The sequence below is a fragment of the Pantherophis guttatus genome, chromosome 10, assembly GCF_059756535.1.
Source record: "Pantherophis guttatus breed Tessera chromosome 10, ASM5975653v1, whole genome shotgun sequence".
NCBI classification, from domain to species: domain Eukaryota; kingdom Metazoa; phylum Chordata; class Lepidosauria; order Squamata; family Colubridae; genus Pantherophis; species Pantherophis guttatus.
The window spans coordinates 1,569,098-1,579,782 of record NC_142072.1 but is presented as its reverse complement, the minus strand read 5'-3'; positions in this window follow the sequence as shown (position 1 = coordinate 1,579,782).

The following is a 10,685-nucleotide window of genomic DNA, read 5'->3' as shown; positions in this document are numbered from 1 at the left end:
TGCCACGTTCCTGCCAGCAGAGATCAGCAGCTGCCAAAGAAGAGCCAACTGGATTTAATTCCAATTTCTACCCCGAAGGATCACTCTTGAAGGATCATTCTTGCCGGGAAACCCACAGGAAATCCTGCACTGGAACGAGTCACGCAATGCCAGGAATGTTATGGAGCTCTCGATCCTTCCCAGTTAAGTCTCTAGCAGGAGAAGCCCCAATTTTGCTTAGTTTCTGGGCGCAGTTTGGAAGCAGGGAAGAGGCAGATGAATTTAGCTTTGGAGGAAACCCTGTTGGTTTTTAATGGCTGGCAACAAGAAAGATGCCAGATTGGGCTGGAAGGAGTAAGTGAGCTGCTCTTTTCAAAACTCTCTTTTATGAGTTTTATTGTTTTTATATTCTTGTAAGTCGCCTTGAGTTGCCATGTGCAAATAGGTGGCAATACAAATCTAAATAAAAAAAAGTGCTCAATGAAGCCACCCATCCAATTAAGATGCCCTATGCTTTTTAGCGTGTTGTTTTTGAGGTTCAGGGTATCAAAATTCCCCTTCTGGGGAAATTTGATTTATTATTGTATTTCTTTTATAGGTAGTCCTCAAACTTACAGCCATAATTGAGCCTGGATTTACAGTCGCAAGCCATAGTGGTCATTCAGTGGATCACCATGTGCCCATACCTGATTTCTGAAGTCACCTTTTCTGTGGCAGTCGTTAAGCAAACCCATTTTCCTCAAGGGGCCTATTTTGCCAGACAGTGGAAATTAATGTGGGAAACTGGCAAAAGAGTCTTGATAGTACAGTGGTCTAAGGCACCCTGTTATTAAGACCAGCTGCATGCAATTTCTGCTGGTTCGAATCTCGCCAAGGCTCAGGGTTGACTCAGCCTTCCATCCTTTCTAAGGTAGGTGAAATGAGGACCCAGTTTGTGGGGGCAATAAGCTGACTTTGTATAAATATACAAAAGGATGAAGGCTGTTGCTTAACACACTGTAAGCCGCCCTGAGTCTCCGGAGAAGGGCGGCATATAAATCAAATTTAAAAAACAAAACCATCAAAAATTATGGTCACGTGACTATGGGGTTCTGCAAATGACCGAAAATTTATCAGGCACCCAGAAGGCAATCCCATGACCACAGTGTGTGCAGCCATTGAAACTTCAAAATCAGGTCATAAATATTTCTGGGGTGGTCGGTCGTAACTTTGGACAGTTGCTAAGCGACTGGTCGTTAAGCGAGGACTACCTATATTTAGTCCCTCTGTCTCTCAGAGCAAAATTATTTTTGATCCTCTGGGCTGCTCTCGGTCTGAACCTTCAGAAATTAACATCTCAAATTGGCCACAGGACTTTGAGATGCAAGTCAGATAGCGATAGGATCCGATTCCGAGGATCATTTATAAAGGAATGGAGAGTTGATCTCTTGGGGAAGGCAGCAAAGAGCAGTAGAGAGCCTTGGAGATTGTACCGTTCAGGTATTGCGTGAAAAGTGAGGGGAAAAAAGGCTGAAAATAACCTTGTCTTGACTTTATTTAGTATAACTGGAAACAGGAAGAAACTAGCATAGATTTTCAAGGTTCTGTAATTTTATTCTTCAAGCTTCAGAAGTTGTGGGAGCTTCATCCCTGGAAGCTTTCAAGAAGAGACCGGACTGCCATCTGTCAGACGTGGTGTAGTCTCCTGCTTGGGTGGGGGGTTGGACTAGATGACCTACAAGGTCCCTTCCAACTCTGTTAATGTTAAAGCTGTGTTCCTGAAATCCCTGCCAGGTGTCCCCTTGCCTTGACCCAGCCTGGGTTGGAAGATCCTTGAGAGAAATAGACCCAGATTGTTTGGAAACAATAGTGCCTTATGGGCCTTTGCCAAATCGAGGCCCTCTTCCTCCTTGTCCAGATCCGTTTTCTGAGAAAAACAAACACTGCCACAGGGCAAAGTGCCAGGGCTGTGTGCCCACATCTCCTACCTGCTGTCAGGACTCCAGGTTCCCTTCCTTGCTACCTACGCATGCCTTCCCTACAAGCGTCAGGAGGGGCAAGCTAAGACAATGATGGTTTTTCCCTGTGTCTCAAAGCCTTGCATTTTGTTGTCACGAACAGGCGGGCAACCTGCCAGTTTCTCAGTCTTCCTGCCCTTCAGCTGCTGGGGAAGGAAGGTAGGCAGGCAAGGAGCTGCAGCTGAGCCCCAGCAATATGGAAAATTTGCTTGGTTTTACATCAGAAAGATCTCTCTCGAGTTGCCTTTCTGTAACCCCAAATGCCATACATGAAAAACTCACAGCCGAGCAGGCAATCATGATAAAGGAATGATGGAGGGATTTGACTCTTCAGGATTCCTCTCTGGACAAGGGAGAGGGCTTGAGATCGCCCACATGTACTCCAAACAGTTGCTCCTCCCAAGGAGACCACAAGAAAGCGGTCTGTTACGGGTTTCGTGCTCTGGGAGATGAGGGAATAAGCTAACCTACTCAAACCAGGTTTGACACTGCTGCATACTTCCTTTTTTATTATCTTTTGGAAATTGCTTAACTTTTTTTCGGATATTTGGAACTTTCAGATGGCAAGTTTAATTGCTCAGATGAGTTTCTTCAATCCTTAGCAAAAGGAACTTTTAAGGACTAATATTAATATTTATGAATATAAAGTTGGTTTATTTGATCAAGTTTAAAATAAATATATTATCTCCAGCAACATTTCATGGACTTTTCCTGGCATCAAGATTGGCTTTTAAGGATTTGTTTATAGATTAAAAAAAAAAGAGAGATTTGAGAAGAAGAGGTCATTTCTTTATTTTAAGAGGTGATATTAAGTTCCCTAAATGGGCCTGGTGGCTCAGCAGACTGATAGCATTGTGATTAACACCAGCTGCTTGCAATTTCTGCTGGTTCGAATCTCCCCAGGCTCAAGGTTGACTCAGCCTTCCATCCTTTCTAAGGTAGGTGAAATGAGGACCCAGTTTGTGGGGGCAATAAGCTGACTTTGTATAAAATATACAAAAGAATGAAGGCTATTGCTTAACGCATTGTAAGCCGCCCTGAGTCCCCGGAGAAGGGCGGCATATAAATCATTTTTTTTAAAAAAAAATGTGTTCATACTTGTGATGAAGGGGGAAGCCGTTTCTTTATGTATTTTTCCTCTTTTAACTATATATATTTTTGTTTTCTGCACTATTTTTTCTGTTCCTTTTTTCAGCTGGCACGAGTTCTCATCTTTTCAACTGAAATGTTCAATAACATTGCTTTTCTTTCAAAAAAGAGGAAAACTCAACAGCTCTCCAGAATGCGGGATAGAACAGAGGACTGGCAGGAACCACGGATGCCCAGGTTCGAAAAGGGCGAGATTCTACAGAAACCTCTGCCTCCGAAAAGCGCGGGTGAGCGTGACCCAGCAGGCGACGCACAATAGCGGCTGCCTAGTTAACATATCTGACTATTAATGACCAGAATCCTGTGATAGGAACCCACCTGCTCACGGCCTCAGCCAGAGAAGCCCCCCCCCCCGTTTATTGCAAAACAAAAGACAAAACGCTCGCTAAAATCCCAAATGCAGCTTTTATTCTGTGCGATGGGGCAGCTGACAGCCCTCTTCAATGTAATCATTTCGGTAAAGCCCAGCCAAGTGCCGGGTGCAAATGCATTATTAGTTGGCCAGTAAAAAAAAAAAAAACCAGTTTGACCAGTTCCTGCTCCGTTGCACATGGGAGTGTCCACCCATCCTGGGGAAACAAAAAACAAACAAACAAAAAAAAAAAACATTGCCCCGGACTCACGTTCACACACAAACATGGGAGTAAGTCACAGATCCCGGGCTCACAAAACTAGACCCAAATTCTCCCGTTTTTCTCCAAAACTCTCGCCAAGCGGGACCACCCGACACAGCAGCCCCTCTTTTTTTTATCTGGTCTTCTTGCAGCACAGCCCAAACCCTGACTGATCGCTCCAAAATTTCAGAGAACTTGTGATGCACAATGCGCCTTGCCAAGGCCTGGCAGAGCGGCCATTTGCCCTTGGGGTGCCCTTCCAATGCTCAGATCGCATCGCCCAGAGGCAGCTGTTACACACGTGCAAAAGATTGGCTCCAATTCTTTATTTACATGGTTTTGTACCGTGCCTAGCTCTGAGACTGTAGCCCAGGGGTCTCCAACCTTGGCAACTTTCAGACTTGTGGACTTCAACTCCCAGAGTTCCTCAGCCAGCTTTGCTCTGGGAGTTAAAGTCCACAAGTCTGAAAGTTGCCAAGGTTGGAGACCCCTGATCTAAGCCATTTATACCCTGTGTGTACAAGGGTGCCAGACAATGCCCATTTTCTTCTGCAAATACAGGTAATCCTCAATTTACCACCTTTCATGAATGACTATTCATTTTTGGTACAATGATACACAAAAAAACCCCGGACTTATACAGATTTTTCACTTACAGTAACCGACTCACATTTACGATGGTGGCGGTGTCCCGTGATCCTCTTTTCCAGCCTTCTGACAAGCGAAGTCATTGGGAAAGCCAGATTCACTTAACAACCGGCTGACCGACTTGTCAACTTGTGGCAAGAGAGGGTGTAAAACATGGGGCAAAACTCATTTGACCGCTGTCTCGCTTAGCAACGGAAATTTTAAGCTCAGTTGTGGTGGTAAATCGAGGATTACCTGCATGGGGGGATACACTGCCCCACAAACACAACTAATGGAGGAATAGCGATCTCCAATCTATCGGAATTTGAACATTTGGCTGCTATTTCCTCCCCTTCCTATCTTGCTCCATCTACATGTGTAAAAGCTGGTCACAAAACTTGGGCAGACCGGAGCATGAGGCTGCCAGCTGCCAACCCCTTGCAGCAAAGTTTAAAGTCTTTCAACCTGTTTGGCACAAAAAAACAACAACCCTGGAATATAGATTTACGAAGAACCACAAGAGGAGAGAACCTTTGGGTGCTCCATTAAAATTTCAGAACCGATTCCTTTCCCGTATTTCTGCTGCGAAACCGAAACAGTCCCCTCTTTCAGAAATAAATTACGACGCAAATCAGCCGTTCCCATCCTAAAACAAAAGGACAATCATCAACAGAAATAAAAAGTACGGGCTGAGGGGAAGACGGTTAAACGAAGTTGGCCATGTCGAAAGGCAGTGAAAAGTTCATCCGTAGGTCCCCGTGTCAGCACATGGAGTGTTATACGAAACGGAAATAAGAAATAGCCATTAAAAATCTCTGTCACTGCGTTATTTTATTTACCAGCTGAGCTCATTATTTCTGGACTGTCAGACTCTCCGTAGCTTTGCCAACTTCTTATCAGTAAGCTACTACGCATGTCCATCCACCCACATTCCTTCTTCACACACTTTTTCCTTTGTTCTCTTTCCAGCAAGGTCCGGCTGAAAGATAGCCGGCCCGAATTACCTTCAAAAATGTAACAATTAACTTTTCTTAGTTAGTGAGGTGTTTTATTTTCTTTATAACAAATAAATGAGTTTTATTAGAAACCTTCCTTCGCGTTTTCTTTTCAGATTATTGAAACAAGGATAAGCCACGATCCATCTCCTCCCAACCAGGGTAATTAGTCCCAGAGCCAAACATGGGATTAATAAATGCCCTGACATTCTGATAGCACGAGGATGGTCTGATTTATGGCTTTTTCCTTGTTTTTGTTACTTCTGATAAGAGCGCATAGGCAATTAGTTTTTAGCTACTGAGGTACGCTAATTATATTGCTGAGATGCCAAAACAGAAGAAAAAAGGCAAAGTGAAACCAAGACCACTCTTCGTAAATGATTTGATTGATCTTTCCAACGAAGAGGTGGCAGACAGGAGGTTTCCAGATTTCCAGCCCCTTACTACAGCCACACGCCTGGAACAAGAAAAAGCCGTGGGAACAGAAATGGACGGAGATAAGACAGAAGCTGTTTTTGAAGATGATGATTTACGACTGAGGTCAGTAACATTTTCTTCTGATCTTCCAAGCTCTGAAAAAGTCTCCCCAGAACCTTCTGAATTTGTAAAGCTCGGTGCAAGCACTGCTGAGCAAAATTCCTCCCACGCAGAGAGAGAAACAATTCATTATTCTCCTCGAAGCTCTAAGCTCACCCTGGATCAGCTGGCCATGAAAGCCTATTGTGACCGTATAAAACTCTATGAACAGCAGCTATCCCAGGCAAAAATGGCTATATCTATGCTTGAGCAAGATATGGGAGATAACTTAAGATTTTCAAAAGAGGCCATCTTGTCTTCTTGCTCAGAGCCAAAGACACTCCCCCTGGTGGATTCTGTGTCAGGCCAATTAAGGCAAAGAGCACTGCATACGTCACATGAAAGTCTCCCTGATCAAGTTACACATGTCTTACATAACCACTCCTACTCAAAAGCATACAATGCCCCGTATGCAAAGCTGCCCAAAGGTGCAGCACCATCTGCTGGCAAAAGTAATTTACTACAGGAAGCTGAAATGCCACAAGTGTTTCCACAGGCCCAAACTCAAACACCCCCTGGCGGTGTTGGTGTCCTTTTAGATGGAACAAAGCAAAGGCAAATGACTGCATCTCCAGCAGGTCATGCCAATATTGCAGATCAAGCACAAATGGCAACTGGAACACAGCAGATTCCAGTGCATCAGCCACAGCAGCTACAAATGCCTGCATATGTGCCCCAGCCACAAGTGCAAATAGGGCCACCTCCTGGCCCACCTCCAATGGCACAACCAAGACCATTTTTAGGTCCACAACAGGCACAGCAAATACCACAGGCATTTCTGCCAGCACAGCCAGCGTACCAAGTGCAGGCTCCTTACCAGGCACTTTCTGTCTCTCCACTAACTGGTGAGTCAAAACTAAAAATGTCTGAACTCCACGGTTCGAGATTGAAAACTGGTGAACAAATTGGAGGACATTTGACCAAACTGAAAGGTCTGAGAACAGAATTGAGAGAAAGAGGCCATAACATTGAAGATATTCAAATGATCAGCATCATTATTAACTCTTTGAATTATGAATGGAAAGATGCTGTTACAAAAATTAACCAAGTCCCAATTGCTCAACGCACAGTGGACAATGTCTGTAGACTTTTAATTGAAGAAGAGGCATTCATGCTAGCCACACCACATTTGAGAGGACCACCCGCATCAAGAGCTCCAGCTAGACGCCCCTTCCGAGGAAGGACCTACGCTCCAAGGACGCCAAGATGCAACACCTGTGATCGTGTGGGACATGCCACCCGGGATTGTCCCCAACGAGTTCCAGCTCCTGTCACATACCAGCCCAGAGGAACAGATTCCAGAGGCAGAGGCGGTAGACAAGGTCGTCGTGGTCCCCGGCGTGATCCACAAACTCCACTCGCCACATTGGCTTTAACCAATGATCCACAACCTCAACCAGAGTACGACAGACGACTCCTGTGGACTTTGGACAGTGGTGCAGCATTGCATGTTACCTACAGAAAGGAACTTTTCACAGAAATGCACGAGCCTGAACCAGAACTACGTGAACTTTATTCTTTTTCAAATCATCCTTGCCAGGTCAAAGGAAAAGGAACTGTTTATATTGAAGAGCTCAATGCATTCATTCCTGATGTTTATTACATACCAACAGCAACCAGTAATTTGCTTAGTCAGTGTCACTTGTCTAGAATGTTAAAGTTCCAAGTTCACCACCTTGAAAAAGCAAGTTACATAGTTAAAGATGGAGATATTGTTGCTGAAACCATATTAATTGGTGGTGTTTATTACTTAAAGCCAAAGCCTAAAACACAAACACAGGCAAGTATGCAAACTCCAAAAGGGCAGAGCACAGGCCCAGAGAGAGATGCTCCAGAGAGAGATCCTGTTGCTACCCCTAAGGCTCCTAAAGCCAACAAAAATAGAGTTGGTAAACAGGTTGCTCAGAGCAAGCCTGAGGTTCCGCATAAAAATGTTAATGTTGAGAATTCACTAACAGGTAAACCTTTGCATTCCAGGTGTATCCACAAATGGCATAGAAGATTGGGGCATGCCAGTTTCCGTGTTCTTAGGAAGATGCCGGAGTTCGCAAAAGGTTTGGATCTAAAGGGGTGTAAGGTGTTTTTGGATTGTGCTGTATGCAAGAAGGCCAAATCCAAAGCAGCAGCCATTCCCAAACGCGCTACACGCCTGTCAACACGCATTTTTGATTTGGTTCACATTGACATAGTTGGTCCTTTCCCGCCATCATTTGGTGGTAGAAAATATTTTCTAACAATTGTTGATAATTACTCTAGATATGGATATGTATATCCTATGAAAGAAAAATCAGAGACCTTTCAGATCTTTAAAGACTTTGCAACCCTTGTTTCTACCCAACACCAAGTTCGCATCGCCAGAATCCAGAGTGATCGTGGTGCCGAGTTCATGTCTCAGCGTTTCCAGGACTGGATGCGTAAGAATGGAATTATTCATCAGACGTCGGCGCCTTACACACCGGCTCATAATGGAGTCGTAGAACGAAGACAAGGGGTACTGCAAACCATGATGCGTTGTCTCCTAGAAGACGCCAACCTTGGTAAGATATACTGGGGTGAAGCTATCAAGTATGCAAATTACATTGTCAACCGTACTTGGAGCAGTGTAACAAATCAGACTCCTTTCTTCATGTTGTATGGCTACAAGCCTGATCTTAAAAACATTCATATTTTTGGTTCATATGCTATGGTGAACATTCCCTTAGCTCAAAGAAGAAAAGGAAGTCCAACAGCAAAGAGACTGAGATTTATGGGTATTGATGATAACTCAAAGTGGAGCAAATTTATTGACTCTAAACATGTAATTGTGATTTCCCAATCTGCTAATTTTGAGGAAGACATTGACTGGTCCAGGATTCATTCCAATGATCCTGGAGTTTATTTTCCCAGAGATGATACTGCTGATGTTACGCAGATTGATGATCAAGATTCCACTGATTCTTCTCAACCCGATGTTCCGTCTTCGCAAGCCGCGGATGCTGACGCTAGCGACGAAAGTGAGGACGAGGACGAAGCAGAAGAAGACTGGACAGTTGTTCCGAGACGTTCCAAGAGGGCCACAAAAGGGATCCCTCCACAACGATATTCTTGGCAACTGACAAAAGCACCCTTGCCTTTGATTTGCAATGTCACACTTCCACCTGATAATTTCACACAAATCAAGCATCTCCCTGATTCAGAGCAAGACAAATGGTATGATGCAATGCAGGTTGAAATGGACAGTCTAAAGAAACTTAAGGTATTTACACCTGCAAAACCTCCAGCAAACAAAAAGGTCATTGGCACTCGATGGGTCTACAGAATCAAAAAGAAACCAAATGGTGAGTCACTGTACAAGGCCAGACTTGTAGCTCAGGGTTTCGCTCAACGTTATCCTGAGGACTACACAAATACTTACTCACCGACAGTCAGAACTGAGAGTGTAAAAATTGCTTTAGCAACTGCAACTATCCTTGGTTTAGAAGTTTTCCAGTTTGATGTTGACACGGCTTATCTACATGCAGACCTAGATGAAGAGATCTACGTGAGAAGTCCTCCAGGATTCCGACAGCAAGAAAGGGATACCTGGTTCCTAAACAAAAGTCTCTATGGTCTGAAACAATCTGGTTTAATGTGGTATTTATGTCTTACTGACAAACTAAATTCAATGGGCTTTATTAAGTCCGAAACTGATGAGTGCGTGTTCACAAAAAGATCTAACAATGCATATGAGATAGTTCTTGTTTATGTTGATGATATTGTTTATATTGGTCCAAATAAGCAAATGAGTGAAATTTTTGCCAAAGCTTTGCAGAGATACTTCACATTGAAATCATTAGGTCACATTAGCACTTATTTAGGTGTTCAGATTGAAAAGACACAGAAGGGGTTTAGTCTTTCACAAGAAGATAAAATTGAACAAGTTTTGCATCATTGCGACATGAAAGATGCTAACACAACAAAGACACCCATGCAAACAGATTTTCACAACTTGACACAAGAAGAAAGTCCTGAGTTCGAGGATCAAACACTTTATCGTTCAGTCATAGGGTCACTATTGTACATTAGTAGTTGGACCAGACCCGACATTGCACTTAGTGTTAATCTCTTATCACGACACGTAGGTAAGGCAAAACAGTTTCATTGGACATGCATTAAGAAATTATTAAGATACCTAAAATACACTAAACATTTGAAGTTATTGTTAGAACCAACACATACTGATTATGCAGAATTATGTTGTTATGCAGATTCTGATTGGGCAAGTGATAAGAAATCACGCAAAAGTACTTCAGGTTATATGATGTTCTTAAATGGATGTCCTGTTTATTGGCAAGTACGTAAACAGAATTTTGTTTCTTGTTCATCTACTGAAGCTGAATATGCTTGTGTTTCAGATGCATGTAATTCCCTAACTTGGTTTGATGCTTTAGTCACAGATATCTGGACACACCCGATCCGACCGATCACCGTGATGGAAGACAATGAATCGGTGGTTTATATTTCTGAATCTCATTTTACAGGTTCTAGGTCCAGACACATTGACATTCGTTACCAAAACATAAAACATTTAGTGAAAAAAGGTTTTGTCAAAATGCAGTATGTATCTACACATGATCAAATTGCTGATATGCTCAACAAACCACTTCCAGCAGCTCAACACGAGTATCTGCGTGAGAAGATGTGCCTTATTTGATGATGAACTGATATTCGCTCAACTGGCAAAGAAGGGGAATGTCACTGCGTTATTTTATTTACCAGCTGAGCTCATT